This window comes from Astatotilapia calliptera, chromosome 6, assembly GCF_900246225.1.
Source record: "Astatotilapia calliptera chromosome 6, fAstCal1.2, whole genome shotgun sequence".
Taxonomy (NCBI): Eukaryota; Metazoa; Chordata; class Actinopteri; order Cichliformes; family Cichlidae; genus Astatotilapia; species Astatotilapia calliptera.
The window spans coordinates 30555756-30573539 of NC_039307.1; the positions used below are offsets into that span (position 1 = coordinate 30555756).

The 17784-nt window shown below is 39.8% G+C and overlaps 1 long non-coding RNA gene across 1 annotated transcript; it reads right to left on the minus strand.

Moving 5' to 3' along the window:
• Positions 1-632: 632 nt before the first annotated feature.
• LOC113024503 (uncharacterized) lies at positions 633-14533 on the minus strand. Its single transcript, XR_003272669.1, has 3 exons — positions 14470-14533; positions 5025-5129; positions 633-1659 (listed from the first exon to the last, which is right to left on the minus strand). It is a non-coding gene; the product is annotated as an uncharacterized LOC113024503 (long non-coding RNA).
• Between the last annotated feature and the right edge of the window lie 3251 nt (positions 14534-17784).

Consider the following 17784-nt stretch of genomic DNA (forward strand, 5'->3'; position numbering starts at 1 on the left):
TGCTGGGGGATTCCCATGATACACTGAGTGTTACTTCTTCAGTGATCCTTTTTGCTCACTATTTAACTATTTGTTATAATTAATCTCTGGCTCGCTTCCACAGCATGTCTTTGTCCTGTCTTCTTCCATTCACCTCCTGTAGGTCACGGCAGATGCCAGCATATGACCCCCTATAATCAAGCGCTTTGGCAGCAGTGGAAAGGAAAAACTCCCTTTTAACAGGAAGAAAGCTTCACCAGAACCAGGCTCAGGGACAACTAGCAAAAGCAAAGCCATCTGTGCTTCTAGAACCAACCAGTCCCAATTAACAGGTTTCTCCCTGTTAAATGGGAGTTTCTCACTGTCTCCAAGCGATTTTCTCGTAGGGGGTAATCCGATTGTTGGGGCTTTGTCTGTATTATTGTAGGGTCTCCCGTGAGGCGATTGTTGTTGTTGATTGTTGTTTATTTAACATTTAATAATTATTATTATTTAATAATTAATTATTAGAAACAGAGCTCTTTGGAGTTTCCTTTGATTTTTTTTAGGATGCATTTTCCAAATGAAATTCACAAGTCCTAATTTGGCGAAGAGTACTGTCTCAAAATATCCCATGAGTGTTAAAGCAAGGTTTGGAACCCAATGATCAAAAAGGACGGTGCCCGAATTACTTATTCACACATTCCTTGTGTTGCGTATGGATGATCCATAAAAGTTTATTCAGCCATTTCATTTTATTTTGCATCTGTCTCATCTGTTTCAGCGGTCTAGTTTTCATTAATCTGACCAATGTTAAATTAAAATCAGCACCTGAAAAAATGAGGTTCTCCAATGGGACACAATTAATGACCTCCCCTGTGATGCTTGGAAGGAAATATGGCAGGTGTTTCAAATGCAGCATAACACACATGATAAATCAGCACAGCCGTTTCAGTTGTTGGACATAAAAGTGGCAGTTCGAGTGTATTGAATTCCTCTGTGTGGAAGCCTGGTGGGTCATTCTCCAAGAGGACAGATGTTGAAAGAGACCGTGACAGAGGAGTGTGTGTAGTGCTGCCAACTCTGTGCACTCTCACACACAGAACACAAGACGTGCCAAGCAGACAGGTTGCCAGATCCACCAACCATCTGAGGAATGTTTCCCCTCTAATAGTGTGCAGTTTGTTTGTGCTGGTCCCTCAAGCAAATTGGTGTAATGTTGCATTTTTCAAAACACAGAAGCCTGTCTCAGACACTGATAAAAGACCACTGCATGCTGTCATCCTGTCTTTAGGCACTGTAGATAATAATTATATTCAGCTGGCATCTCAGTTGTATGACATGAACTATTGATTTGATTGAATTTGTTCAGTTACAACGGAGATGGCCCAAAAAAGTTAGTAAAGGAAGATAACATTTAAGTTTTGAGTTTGGTGGTCACACTTCTGTTCACTTCTGTGGTCCAAGGAACTGATTAACTTATCTTTGAAGCTACTTTAACCCTTTACAGGAAACATTTAAAAATACATTGTTCAGTCACAAGCAGAAGCAGAAGTGGTAATAATATCCAATATGGCTAAAAACTGATACTTTTCTTCAAAGATTTAACTTAATTTAAGTTCATTCACTGACAACTGAGCGTGTGTATTCTGTGATATGGTGTTGGATGGGGTGCCTTCCATAAAAGAGCCAAGTGGACAGCTGCAAAAGAAAAGCAAGTACATTTTTGAGTCAATATCCAGCAGCCTGTGGAAGGAAAACAGTCAAAGGAAAGTGTAGATCTACTAAAAAGCAAAATAAATTGACATAAAAACTTTGAATACTTAACAGTAGGTTAAAAAAGGATTGTAACTACTAGTGGTACCTCCTCTTTCTTTTCTCATATATGATTCAGTCAAAACTAAACAAGTATTGATTTGCTAAATGAATTTTAGCAGTAACAGGAATGACAGTAAAAATAAACACTAATGTATGTAATTTTAATACAAAAAAACTTGCTTTAAGGTCGTAACACAAATAAAATCATATATTTCTCAGTTGAAACTGTCTATAAATTGGTTAAATTTCTCACTGGATCACCGTCTGCTTATATGCAAAGTTGTTGCAGCATCCAACCCTATTGACTACTACTGTTCTGTTTATAATAAGGCATCTTTTAGAAATAAGTATGGCTCACTAGATGCACCTGGTGCATGCCTAAAAAGAGACTTCCCATCTCTTACATATGATGGTGCCACTATTTTTGTGCCACAGAGTTCTAGAATCCAACGCAAACAACACCGATCTCAAATTTTAGAACAGGCTTCAAATGTGTAATTCTTAACATTCGTCAGCTTACCACTGTTAGTTCTGATGTTATGACCTGATGTGTAGGAGCAGGTAGGGGCAACAAACTTCCTGATTTTACGAACAACACTGAAGTTTGAAATCCTCCAATATGTCACATGACCAGATCTTTCATGTGTGGCTGGTAGAAACCAATGGGCTTCTACAATCTCACAGTGAGTCATGCGAAGTCCAATTTGGATGTTTATATAAGTTAGAAAGGAAACAGAGCTAGAAGAGAATAAATATTAAGCTGACATATATGACATATGTGTGTATCTTGCTTCTATAGCTTGTTGTTGAAGTGCTTTAAAGCAAGTGATGGTAAGTCCATTTTAAGACAAGCACTAGTTCCATCTAGTGAGCCATACTTAAGTTATTTTTTTAAATGTGATAACACAAATGTTTATCAAACAGGTCAAAAATGCTCTTTCTCAGAAAGTTCCCTCTCTGTCACACACGATGCTAGTTTGTGACATGTCTCAGAATGATTTGCGTAGGTGCTATGATGTGTGATCAGTATCTTGCATCCTGTGGTTTAATACTATTATGATAAGCGTCATGTTAGCAGGAAATCCTTTAGCCGATTAAGTAGGAAAGTGACATTAAATTTGGGGAACCAAATGGAAATGTTTTGTGGGTGCCACCCCTCCCCACACACTGCTATCATTTTAGATAATAATCACTTTTTATATTTTTCACCTTGGTAACTTTATGCACAAGTCTGAAATAGGCCTCTGGGATCTGAATGAGGTAAATATTGTCACTACAGGGTACGTGTTAGACTTTATCAGCACAGTTACAGTCACATGACCACCGTGCTGAACGAATTGCGCCTGCAGTGGAAAACCAGACTCGATTCTAACTTTGAACAGAGGTTGTGTGAATGGTTGTGAATGTGCTTTTCCTTCTGATACATCAATATGTTGATATATTGCCTATGTCCATTCATAGCAGACCAAACTAATTAAGTAACAGATAAACGACTGAATGGAAATGTTCTGTGAATTAACAGACGTTTTCTTTTATAATTCAAGGACAATCTGGGCGATAAGCTGCCAGAACTGTGATTTTACTAATTTATGTATTACAGTTGAAGTCCAATTTTATCTGCGCTGACATGACTGCAGGAGTATTACTTTATCAAGTGGAAAAACTGCCGGCAGGACTTGAGATCAAAGTGGCCCGTGATGTAAAATGAGTTTGACATTCCTGCTCAAAGGACTTTCTGAATTTTGTTGTGGTCACTTTGGTTTGTCTGTGTTTTCTTTTGGGCTTGGTATCATTGCTTGTTAGCCACACTGTTTCAATTTTCTAAAAGTAACTTAAAGTGTGTTTGTCTGAGACTTGTGTGAAACAAAGTAAAAGTTTAGTATGCTCAACTTGTTGTATGCACTCAAGATACGAGTGCACCAGTGCGTCTGTTTTCAAGCATTTCTGCAACTTTGTGAAACCAGTGACCCCACATTCACACCCACTTCTCACTGTGATTGCTGTGTGAAGGTGTTAAAGGCTGGGTTTAAACTTCTCTGGCTCCTTTTATTTCACATACAGAACTTTAAATGAATGTAAACTCTTTCCGTGCCTCCTTCCACTGTGGTGGTTTGGATCATATATAAAGGCTTTTGCCTTTCGACACATCTGTTCGACATGTTGTACGAATCCCTTCTTTTGTTGTCTGAAACAGCCCGTGGGCATACTTTTACATTGGGGTTACATGCCCACAAAGACAGTTATGCTGACATGCTGATGTTTTGCAGGTTGTTCTGTATAAGCATCTTAAGCCCTTTTCAGAGATGGGAACCGTAATACCGCTGCCTTCACCAGTCTGTTGGAGTGATGATATTCTGTCTTTAAGACACGGATCTCTTTTCTGTTTCTTTATCTAAAGGCTTCATTCAGACATACCCATGACAGTGATGGAGAGGAAAATGGCACAAATGAAATTGGACAGTTCATCAAAGTGGCATCTAATGTGGTGGTATAGTGTTGGCTTGGAGCTGTGGGAGAAACAATACTGTGTTTTATTGGTCTGTAGAGATGCTGCTGTTGGTGGTGGAGGAGATCAGAATCAGGCTACTCTGACGAAGTAGTCTTCGTGTGCCCTCTGCTACTAGATCTGTATAGCCTCTCTCTTTCAGGTCTCTGCCTCTGTAATCCACCTGGACTTTAGACTTGTGCCAGACTTTATGCAAATGATGTCATGGTGTTTATTTGGACGGGAAGCTGGCAGGTTCAGGTGGGAAAAAACACGTGTCTGAAAGAGCCACCAGTTTAGAGTCGTGCAGTCCAACATTGGCTAATTAGCAGTCAACACAAAGCACAGCTGAGGCCTATTTGAATTTCATGAAGGCTATAAATGTCCGGTCTAAGAAGGAGACTCTTTTAAACCAGATTTTACTTTCAACACATTGTTGAAATATGTCATACAAATTCTAAATGTTGACTTTAGTTGCTGCATTAAAATAATAGAACAGGATTTATTGAAAGCCTTGATTACACCCTGTTCTGAACACAGAGAGTTGGAGACCCCCAGCTGAGTAGTCATTCCTGTGCGTGCATAGTTGGTGCATTGTAATGTAAATTCTCCACTGACGAGGCAACACATCAAGCAGTCATTCAGATGTCTGCACAGGCCCTTGTGCTCACCATCTGATGATGACCATAGTGAAACTTGTCAGACTTGTGGATGAACTTCAACTTTCAGACAGAGGAGTGAGAGGAGTGAGAGGAGTTTTTACCCATGCAAAAAGCATTCCTGTGCAGTCCTCCAAGATCCTGACTGGAAGCAGATGACGTATGCGTCTGCCGAATGTTGATTGGTTGATGAGTGGGCTGGAATAGAGCTGGAAATGATACCAGGAATGGGAGAACTGTTAAACAAAACTTCAAATATCAAAAACGAATGCTTGAAAAGCACAGACAGTAGTTTTCATTGATACTTTTCTTTGTTTTCAACATTCGGTTTCACTTCAGCTTTTTGCATGTCATAATTTCGCTCTCCTTCTCAGCTGGCTCATGAACTAATAACAACATAGGCAAGAGTGGCCCACAGACCGGTTGTAACACATACTTTGTACACTGCCTTCATCTGACAAGCTCACTGCAGGCAGACAGGCAGGCCCTGGAGTGAAGCGGACAGCCAACGACCACCCTCTGCTCACCCATAAATTCTGTTTTAATGCCACCGATCAGAAATAAAGTGTAGTTCAGTAATAGAAACACTGTAACTACAACAAGTAGTGAATCATGTCCACGCAAGTTTTCAAAGTAACAGCAGATACATTTTTAAGTTCATGAGATGGAGGCAAACTAAACATTTTTTTAATGTCTTACTTCTCAGCTGAAAGGTTTCTTTAGTTCTAACAGCTAATGAGCTCCAAGCCTACAACACCAAGTATCAGCCACCTATAATGCATCCCTGAGATCCCCTCCCAGTCGATTCAACCCACCGTTCACGACTTAAACCACGACACCTTAATACCTGCATGATGGCAGGGTGGGGCAACATCTCACAAAGACTTCACACCTTGGGCTCATGTGCCGCTAACAACTTGCATTGTGAACGTGTCTCAGGACCACCTCCAAGGTGACAACCCCACCTGGGGCTTCTCACCACCTTTTAGAAATGCAGAAGCCTTTTAGATGAGAGGAAAACACCTTCAAAAAAATGATTCTTCACCCACAAAAGTTTTGAGAAAAATGAAAAAAAAAAAAAAAAAAAACCCACCTGAAATGTTTAATGTGTAAAATCAAAGTTTTATTTACTCAAATAATTAATCGTTAAGGAGAATGTGCTTGATATAAACTGAATGCATACCAATCAAGTGCATTTCATTTGACCAGATTACAGTGCATTAAATGCAACATTTGAACTCAAGTAACAAAATTATATAGAGAATCTGAGTACGTTTGCTCCAGGCGGCAGACTTCAAAGAAGTATAACAGGAAGCACGTGCCCACAACAGAATATAATCAAAACATGAGATCCTACACAGACAACAGCAGATAAAACAGTTTCACATTACTCCAAAAATGCTCTAGATTTACGTTTTTTTTTTCTTCAATATAATGCGACGATAAACAAGAAACAGTTCAAATCTCTGACTTCTCTGAGTTGTGTTTGCGTGTTTTTCTTTTTGGTGATATGAGAAGCAGATTCTCTGCCGTGCATAACATACAGAACAAGCACAGCTGATGCTCTGAAGAGACACATATTGAGAGAATCAGTGAAGAAAAGAGAAAAAGCAGACCGCTCATTATTTTCCCCTCTCTGTGTCCCCTTCTGCCTGTCTTCATCATGAAATCCCTGTTTATTACTTCCCTTCAAAGATAAGGGCAGTTTACTGGGATCATTAAGAGCACAGCATCTGAAACACATATACACTGTTTGTGATAGCTTTAATTTCTTTTTCTCAAACTGTATCTGTGCAGCCACCATGTGAGCTGAAGCTGTGTTTGTGTGCACGAAGTCTCCAGAGCATGCTATGGTTGTTGAATGGACTCAAGAAGTCATATCTATAGTCCTGACAGAAGATGTTTTATCGGTGTGCTGCCAATGTCGAAGTAAAAATGAAGGTCTTCTGCAGCACCGTGTGCATTTTCTATGTTAAACACTTACAAAGACTGTAAAGCATCTTTTTGTTCCTCCCTGTCTGTCTCTCATCTTTCAAAACGTACATTTTTACTATTTTTATTATTTTTGTTTTACTTCACCTATCTGAATGCTTTTTCTTTCATTTCTTTTTCTCAAATCTCCCCCTTCTGCTTCCCTCTTTTTGTGCTTTTCCTTTCTGCCCCTTCTCTCCTCTCTTGTTTCAATTTGTCATCCACACGCTGCAGAATTCAGAGTCACAGGTCACAGTTTTCCAAGCCTCAACTTGGGACTTTTCCTCCGGTTTCCTCTCACTCTACAAACTCTATGCACACACATAAACAGAAAGAAGCCCACACATTCTCGAGCCTTCAAAGTCTATTTCATCTCCAAGTTTGAATTGATAAGTTCGACGACTTCCTAATTGTGCTTATTTATGAGAGGGGAGAAAAAAAAAAGAAACAGTGGGGATTGGGTGATTGGAAGCGGGAATAAGAATAAACAATGAGGATGTTTTCCTCGTTCCTTTTTTCCAGAGTGACGATTGCTCTCAGACCACATCTAATGGAGAGAAGTCTGGCGTGTGGTGGGCTGTGAGTGGGGGTGGGCGGTAGGGTTAGATGTATCCCAGGTGTCAGTTTGGGATGAAGAATTGGGGTTGCCATGGCGTCACTCGTGGTTTCCGGGGATTCTGATTCACAGTGTGATATTGATTAAAGGTTTGGGCTTCCCTGAAAAAAACAGGAAGTATTTCATTTGGTGTGTATTTGTGAGTCCGCAGAAGCTTCTTAAACTGCTTCAGCTGCTCCTCACTTCATCCTGACTGATAAAACCATCAGACAGACATACAGTAATCCTCAGAGAGCAAATATACGTGTTGTTGCTCTCTGGTAAAATCTCATAAAGTGATACACAGCCGGGCCTCTAGCTAGAACAGGATCCGCAAGTGTCTGCAAATGACTCAGGACTTCGGCATGGGCATCACAGAAACTGGGTCTGCACACATCCCAAGCCTCGCAAGAGCCTCCTTTATCTTATTTTAGGAACTGTAATCCAATTTTTAGAAATGAGATAAGAATTACATGGACCTTCCTGGCTAGATAAGTTGATATGAACAAATTGTAGACATGGAGACTGAGTGAAAATATGCCCTGAAAGGTCACCCTTCCAAATTTGATGGTACGTGGTCATCTTTGCTTCTCTGATACGGAGCTTATTGCAATAAATGCCCCTGCATAATCTAATAAATTTCCTTTCACATGAATAAACATTTTCACAACAGTAATTATTTAAAGGTCATTTTTCAGCATAACTTGATCCACCTGCAGAAAAGAAAAAAAGAGTGTTTTGATTAAGTAACGTCTAAATTGAAACGCTAACTTGTATATCACATGAAGAGAACACAGGAGTGAAACAAGTATGCTATTTGTTGAAGTATTTGGCAGCTAGTTAAAAACACAGGAGAATCAAGTCTTAAAGTTACAGAGTATAAAATCTCACCGCTAGACATCTGAATTCTGTTTTCATCTTCTTTCTTGGGGATAGAAGCTCCTCTTGAGTCTCTCTGTCCTTGCCCGGAAGATGCGGAACCTTCTACCAGATTGCAGAAGTTGGAACAGTTTGTTGCCAGGATGGGACGGGTCCTTCAAACTGTTCCAACTTCTGCAACTTCTTATCTTCTTCTTCTATGATTCCTTAAATCTTGAGTCTGAGAGTGCAGATGTGAAATAGAATTTGCCCCCATGGCTTGCTGATGCCTATGGCGTCTCTTCTCCTCCATCTTTGGTGTACTACATACGTACAACATCCATCTCGGCCATCGTATTCACAGACCAGTGTCCAGTCCTCTGTATTTTTAATGGATTTATTCTTTGTCCATGAAAAAATATCAGGGTGTTGTAAGTCATGTGTAAACACTAATAAATGTATATTTATGTATATGCTTTTTCTCTAATAAATTGACTGTACCTTTACAAAAATAAAGACCTGATCTGTACTGGTATTTGTTGTGAAAGGAGCAAATCAGGAGCCGATTTCAGGGCCTAAATGTAAACAATATTCATATATCTGACAGATAATTCATTGTACAATGCAGAAAAATAACTTCTGTATTTAGATGTGACATTGATGCATTTGAAGCCATGCTGCATATTCCTCCCAAGTACAAGGAAGTGATGCTAGTTTTATAGCTCTGCAGGGCAACAAGCACCAGTGACCATCTGTCCACAGGCAGACTGTCACGCTCGAGTATCCGCATTTATGTAATGCTGTGAGACTCCATCCATCCCAGTTCTAAAGGGCTAACATAATTTAATTCAAAATGTGAAGAGTTGTTTTAGAGTGTAGATAAAATAAAAGGATAAACAAATGTCCGCACACTCATAGTGACACAGCAATGATTCATAGCTCAAATTTTGGTTTCACTGGGATATAATGCAAATGTAATTAACTTTTCCATTTCTGCAAATTGAAAGATGGGTTAGCTGACTTTATGTTTTTAAGAGAGATTGTAGCTCCATGTCTTTTTTTTTACTTTGACATCACAAATGAAGTAAACTTATTGCAAAAATGCCTTATTGTTTGGATTATTCAAAGCATAATCTTCTGCATTTTTGCTTTTTTCTGTGGGACTGTTGTTCTCTTAAAAAGGTCAGTGAAGATTTTAACATTCATGGTAATTCAAATCAAATAGCAGTTTGTTCTGCTTATTGTGTAAACAGCCTCTGGTATCAGAAGTGCGGAACAAAATCTTTTGACTAACTACTGAGAAAAATTGAAATTTGTAAAGGGAACTGAGGTTTTCTTTCTCCGTATTCACTTACTGAGAAATAAAACAAGCTCTTTGTTATGTCTGCTATAATCCCACCATTTCAGAAGAGAAGCTCGGGGGACCATGAGTCAAAGTTTTGTTTTTGTCAAACTGCAGTTTCAAGGGTCAACGTGTTCACCCTCAATCTCGTGAGCCGGTTCTGTTGATTTGTTGTCAGAAGATTTCTATATTGTCTTTGCTCCCAGGCCCATTGCAGACAACTCTAACCTGAGATGTTTCCAGCGCAGCTACTTTGGAGTACGAAAAGAGGATATAAGTGTCGGTGATCAAAGGCTTGAAGCTGAATTTTGGAGTTTGTTGTCAGCCTCTTCTCTTGGTTAACCATCAAACACTGATGTTCAACATTTCCACTGAACTAAATCCACCACAGAAAATACAAAGATATCAGTTTCTCTACCTAAAGTTTCCTCTAAAGACCAATTAAAATGCTCAGAATGCACTTTAAAGCTGAGGGATCCTTGAAATAATTTGCAATGAATGGTGACATTTTTATTGGTAACAATGGTTCCAACTATGATTTTTTTTCAATCTACTATCAGTTTAAACAGGAGGAACGATTTGTTGAACAAATTTATTTTATTTTTGTTTTTAGTCATTTGTGTTATTTCACCAAAATATGATGGGCTTAGAATGTTTTTTGGTTTTTTTTTTTTTTTTAATTTTCTTAAAAATGTAACAGCAAGTGTTTCCACCCCCTGTGTTAAGTAAGTGCTTCAAATGTACTCAATGAAAAAACCATAATAACAGAAACCAGTCAAGCAAACTTAAACTATTTCTTATGCCTTATGTAACCCAGTTGTGTGGAGCTGCTTGACAACATGTCTTTTTAAAGTTAACTCAATACAACTTTGTTGCTTTTCGTGTAATCTTTCGGAGCAACGTATGGCTAACAGACTGATAGCAAATTCAGTATCTGAAAAACCTTTTGACAAAATGAACAACCAGGGCAGACAGCAGATCATGGACAAACCTGCAGTTTCTGGGATGTTTTGACAAGATTTGTAGGCCACAAACACAATATCCTTTGTATTGTACGTGTAGATGAAACTTTCAAGCTACACATCCCTTTGAAAACACCCAAGTTTGGCGTGAAGTTCTGGTGAAACTGTCAAGCTAAAAGCTAGTTTTTTGTATAAAAATGATTGAGTTGAGTTGAGAAATTCTTTTATTTGTCGGTTGCACTTGACAACAACTGAGATGACAGACCTTGCCGACCGTACATACAATAAAATCATAACTATAGTTAGAACATTGCAGAATATTGATCATAGATAAAGAAAACAGTTTAGCTAGAGCTGCTAAAAGAAGCATTCCAGTATAAAGCATAATGGGGTCCTAAGGTTAGTGCCAACATCAATTGGTAACCATTTAAATGAGTAGAAGAAGTAAACTGTGGCTTTTGCTTCTATAATTTCAATTATGCCTAATATAATCTGAGATATGATATTTGACATGTTATCTATCATACAATTCTTAACTTCACTAAAGGTGACAGGCTGCTCAGTTTAAACAGAACTAATATACTAAGTGAAAAAACATGAATATCAACCAAAGAAAACAGAGAATAACTGATTTACATAAAACATCTATGTAAATAGTCGAAATTTTTTACCATTCAAAGCTGTTTAGATCATTCTCATGCTGTTTAGATCAACCTATTTGCACACATATTCATGAATCATTATATCCTGTGCACTTTAAACGCTTTGTCTAATCACACAAATAATGTTACATGCATGTCTTTGGACTGCATGCATGCAAAGCACACATTCCTGTGTAAACTGACTTTTTTTCCCCCCTCTTTGCATGAAACACATCAATTTTGAGGAAATTTAAAAAAAGAGAACTCAAAATAACTCAGAGCTAAATTTTCCTTTTGAGACCATGAGAGACTAAATGGATTCAAAACGTGATTTCATCAATAAGCTTCTGAAATAACCTGATTTTCAGTTTTGTTGCAAACATACAGATTCAGCTCACCTTAAAGAACCGTTTAAGCTCCTTTCTCTTATCCTAAATTGAGTGCACCCCATCTTAAAACTCATTTAATTCCAATCCACAAAAGCAGTGGAGTGACCTCTGTGCTCAAGCTAAATGTCGACTTGATCAAGCCAGCGCCTGCTTTCAGATTGGACCATGAAAGCAAATTCACTTTGACCCTGTGTGTTCCCTTTCCATTTCCCAAACACAAGATCTGTACCTATGACACAGCTACTACCATCTCTCATCTCTGATGCATTAAGCATCTTCTTGAAAACTCCTGCAGCATAACTCTCTGTCATAATATCTGAAATACTTTTTTTGCAGTAAATTCACCCACACCTAGAAACTGTTAAACAAAAAGAGCATGTTGCCAAAATGTTCCATTCAGCAGTTATAGGACGTAATACGTTCCTGTAGCTGTCAGTGTTTTAATGACCATTTGTAGTAAAGCACCCCCTGGGTGTACGGCTGCTGATTACAGTATGATGTATCTCAATTTTTATTAAGCTGGTCTTTTTTAGAGGAAGCTTGGATGAACACGGAGCTTTGTATTGAGAAATTACATTAATCTACTGCTGCTGGCACAAATAAAGATAACAATACGTAGCTGAAGAACATTATCAGAAGTATTGTGTGGCTGTTGTGCTTACTTTTACACTGAGAGCGAAACTTTATAAAGCTGTGCAATAAAGTCTTCATTCTCTCTTTATCCCGTTTATCAACTTATGGTGAAAAATAACAGGATGGATGGGTTTCATTTTTGGCATTTTCCCTTTTTTGGATAGTGACAGAAAGATAGTCTTGCCCCAACATCAGGGGGCAAGATCCCCTGATGTTGAGGACAGCACTCAGGCAATGTAATGAGAAAATGAGCTCTTATTGGTCAACTGCAAAAATGTAGGAAACAAAAAATAAAGGGACAAAACCAAAGAGAAACACAAGTGTGTATGTAGGGTAGGGGACAAATTACACAAGTTGACACAGGTATGAACAGGGTGGAAACAATTCATGTGTGGCAATCAAGAGAAGATTAAAGACACAAAATAAAAGCACAACAAGGAAAAAACAAGGAAAAACAATCACCAAAAATCACCAAATCACCAAAAAAAAAAAGGACACATGAATATACAGACAGGTTAGGGAGGCAAAGACAGGACATAAGAAGATGTAACAATTAAATGAAAACAGTCATTATTTGATTTTAGCCCAGAATCCAGATAGTACACAACACAACATACCTTGACCACTTAACAGTGACGTTCCAGGGAACCGATTTAGTGAAGGTCTTTAAACATCTGGGTTCGACCATCCAAAAAACTCCAGAAAGTGCACAAGAGGGGTGAAGAAGAGAGTGCAGGCAAGGTGGAGTGGATGGAGACAAGGCTCAAGGGTGATTTGTGACACAACGACAGAAGCAAGGGTGAAAGCAAAGGTTTACAAGATGGTAGTGAGACCTTTTAGGAGGCCATCTGTAGGTTTCTGATCTGAAAATTCTGAGATTTCCATTGAGAGTGAGGGACAGCTCAGGTTGAGCGCTTTGGAGACAAAATTAGAGAGGCATGTCTGAGATGGTTTGGACCAAGAAGTAAAAGTCAACTTTTCAGACAGTTGTGATGGAATCATTAAAGTCAGTCGGCTGAGGCTGCAGGTTGTACAGGTGATCCGAGATAATGGAATCATGAAATCTATTTGATGTATTACCTTAGAATTACATCAAATTTTCATTTCAATTTTAAATCAATATTTCAACAAAAAAATGGTCATTGAAGCAAATTCATGGACCAGACAAGGAAAATTCAGTGAGACAAACTGTTCATCTTCAGCCTCATCCCGGCTCTCGTTGTAAAAACAAACAACATAATTTTGGAGTTGTGAAAAGCACAATTTCTGTGAGAGCAGATAAACAAGTGTGTTATTGCTTAAAGAGGGGCTTATGCAAAGCAAGAATTATCTGGTCCTGTTGTGGATTTTGTAGCTCGAGATGTTATTTATGCTGTGAAAGCAAACACTGCTGCTTCATTTCAGCTTTAAATGATGTAATGAAAATGCAACATTATAAAAAACAAAAAAACAAAAAGTACAACTTTCCTGTTTTGCACTCTCAATCAGATTCACGTACTGCTAAACATGATCTTTAGATACAGCGTATTAAGGGAGGCGTGATATGCCTGAAGTGCTTGTCATCATAACTGAAAGTCTGTGAGGATGATGCACGAGGTGACCTGAGTCCCTGCTAGTCCAGTGCCAGGACCCAGAATAATGACTGCTTAAAGCATTTATACAGGGCATGCACAAGCCTGTGTATGAATGTGTGTGTGTATTTATAGTTGACTAAATAAGTGTGCAGTACTTAAATTGCCACCTCTGGGCACTTTCCACGGGTGACAGGCTGCAGGCAGAGGGCAGCAGGGTTGGGCCTGTGAGTTACAAAATTCCCTGCCACATAAGGGCAGGAAGCAGTAACTAAAGAAACAGTGAACGGGGGAAACTGATTCTTATGCTTTAAAGATTATAAATTGAACTCTGGAACAAAAAGAAAAAATGTAAAATCTTAATTGTTTTCCTGCTTTGTCTCAGCTGAACATAAATAAATAAAGGTCCTATTTTTGAACACCGTCTACATTAAATCGCTTTCAAGAATCAGAGTAACTCTATAAAGTGTTGCACTTTAGTCTGGTCAATTTTACACGATATGACAACCTCTTAGCTTGTGGAGGACATTAAAAATGCCTGCTTTAAATACACATTTCATAAAAATAGATTTTCACCAAGAACCTACCTTTCGAGTCAATTTCAGGTAAACCTGCCATCCTTTGCCTCTTCTCCTGCATTCTGCCCCTTTTTTATCCACTTTTCACAGATCCACCATCTAGTAAAGGCAAAAAAGGGAGTTTATCCTCATTTTTATATTTTCCTCATATTTATCACGTTAATCTAAGATTATTTATGGTAACCTAAAATTGCTCGTGGACATTTTTTCCCCTGAACTAAAGACTTCAACATTATAGCTTTACTGTTTATCTCTTTTGAACATTTTTTTATACTTTAATATCGAAGAACTATAAAAATGTTTCTCCCACTGGGAAAAATGATGCTACATCTTCAACTTACTGAGTATTTTGAAAGTTTGAGTTACGTTACCAAACCACATACACACCTGATATGCTAAGTCTGCTTTGCTAGGCTGCCTTCCGGGCCTCCTTGCAGGTCATTTGTCATGACAGGAAATGCTCATTTGAAACAGAAGCTTCACAAGCTTTTCCACTTTAACTTGTACAGTGCCTGCGCTCTGCAGCCAACTCACCTACGTGGAATTATAATTATTATTTATTAATTTTAAAATTAGCGTTTACATTTTCATTTACTTTTCTTTTGGGACATGTAAAGCCTGTAAATATGGAAACGTGGGGAGTTTGAAAAATTGAAGAAGACCCAGTTACCTAAACGAGAAAGTGAACCAGGAAAGCACCGTATAGCATACAGGTAAGGCAGTTTGTTTCTACATTTGCGTTTGGTCTTGAAGTGTGTGTTTTAGTGAATATTTATTACTGAGCGAAGTAGAGTGTGACGAGTGTTTCCTTTACAAAGTCATGTTTTTATATAGAGAAGTGAGCTGGCGGCTGGTTTTGTGATAAGCCTGCTGTTTTTGGTAGATGTCGGAGGTTGCCATTGCATTCATTCTCGACTGGGATACAGAGTATGGAGCTAAATGTTTGCAGCTTCCTCTAAATGCACTTTGTGAATGGATATTGGCTGTGTTCATCATTTATGTGTCAGGTGATATAGCTGGCTGGTTGTTGCTGCTCTCTCAAATGTGTTTTATGGCTAATATGGCTGTGTGATATTCCACTAAATTATACTGCTGCCAATCTAAGTGCATTGTGTGTATTATTATTATTATTATTGATATTGAATGAGTCTCTTGAAGCTATTCGGCTCATTTTTCTTCTGCTGGCTGCCTGGCTTGTGACATATGTGCGTTTGTGCTTCTCGTTGTTGCCATTATTTTGAGGGGTTTCCTTTTGTCTCAGAAGAAACCAAGTTTGAAGCATCGAGTTATAATCAAAGTGTGTTTTGTGAGAGGGGAAAACGTTTTTGAATGTTATTTTCTTAAAAAGACTTCAGGAATCACATTCGTCTTATAAGCTGGACCCATATTAGGTTATTTATTATTTAATACTACAGTAAGTGCAGTGTTTATAGGATCATTGTGGACTTCAGCTCTGCCTTCAACACCATCCTTCCAGACCATCTCCGAGGCAAGCTTTCCCAGATGAATGTGCCTGATCCCATCTGCCGGTGGATCACTGACTTCCTGACGGACAGGAAGCAGCACGTGAGGCTGGGGAAGAATGTCTCGGACTCCCGGACCATCAGCACCGGCTCCCCTCAGGGCTGTGTTCTTTCTCCTCTGCTCTTCTCCCTGTACACCAACTGCTGCACCTCCACCCACCAGTCTGTCAAGCTAATCAAGTTCGCAGATGACACCACCGTCATTGGGCTCATCTCGGACGGGGATGAGTCTGCCTACAGGAGGGAGGTTGAACGTCTGGTGTCTTGGTGCAGCCACAACAACCTGGTGCTGAATGCCCAGAAGACAGTGGAGATTATTGTGGACTTCAGGAAGCACACAGCCCCACTCCCCCCCATCATCCTGACTGACACCCCCATCACCTCTGTGGACTCATTCCGCTTCCTGGGTACCACCATCACCCAGGACCTGAAGTGGGAGCCCACCATCACCTCCGTCATCAAGAAAGCCCAGCAGAGGATGTACTTCCTGAGGCAGCTGAAGAAATTCAACCTGCCAACACGGACGATGATGCAATTCTACACTGCAATCATCGAGTCCATCCTCACCTCCTCCCTCACCGTGTGGTACGCTGGAGCCACTGTCAGGGACAAACAGAGACTGCAGCGTGTTGTGCGCTCTGCTGAGAAGGTGATTGGCTGCAGACTCCCATCTCTGCAGGACCTGTACACCTCCAGGACACTGCGGCGTGCAGCCCGGATCTCAGCTGACCCTTCTAACCCTGGACACAGTCTGTTTGACCTGCTCCCCTCAGGCAGGAGGCTCCGGTCCATTCGCACCAGAACCTCTCGCCACAAGAACAGTTTCTTCCCCTCTGCTGTTGGACACATGAACAATAACCACATGATTGTCCCCGCCACTAACATATGACCCTACGCTGTGTCACTGTATCATTCCATGTTTGGCACTGATCACCACCTGCACTCATGTATATATCTTTCTACGTAGCACTCATAATTCTTATTCTCATGTATATATCTCATGTATATCTCATGCACATATCTTTCTTTCTACATAGCACTTTAATTCTTATTGTCTGCACTGAAGCACCGCAGCAATTTCCTAATGTTGTAAACCTCAACATCTGGCAATAAACCCATTCTGATTTCTGATTTCTGAAGAAGCGTGTGGAAAAACCAAGGCGCAAAATAACTGTCCATGAACTGAGAAAAGTCAAGCGTGCAGCTGCCAAGATGCCACTTGCCACCAGTTTGGCCATATTTCAGAGCTGCAACATCACTGGAGTGCCCAAAAGCACAAGGTGTGCAATACTCAGAGACATGGCCAAGGTAAGAAAGGCTGAAAGACGACCACCACTGAACAAGACACACAAGCTGAAACGTCAAGACTGGGCCAAGAAATATCTCAAGACTGATTTTTCTAAGGTTTTATGGACTGATGAAATGAGAGTGAGTCTTGATGGGCCAGATGGATGGGCCCGTGGCTGGATTGGTAAAGGGCAGAGAGCTCCAGTCCGACTCAGACCCCAGCAAGGTGGAGGTGGAGTACTGGTTTGGGCTGGTATCATCAAAGATGAGCTTGTGGGGCCTTTGCGGTTTGAGGATGGAGTCAAGCTCAACTCCCAGTCCTACTGCCAGTTTCTGGAAGACACCTTCTTCAAGCAGTGGTACAGGAAGAAGTCTGCATCCTTCAAGAAAAACATGATTTTCATGCAGGACAATGCTCCATCACACGCGTCCAAGTACTCCACAGCGTGGCTGGCAAGAAAGGGTATAAAAGAAGAAAAACTAATGACATGGCCACCTTGTTCACCTGATCTGA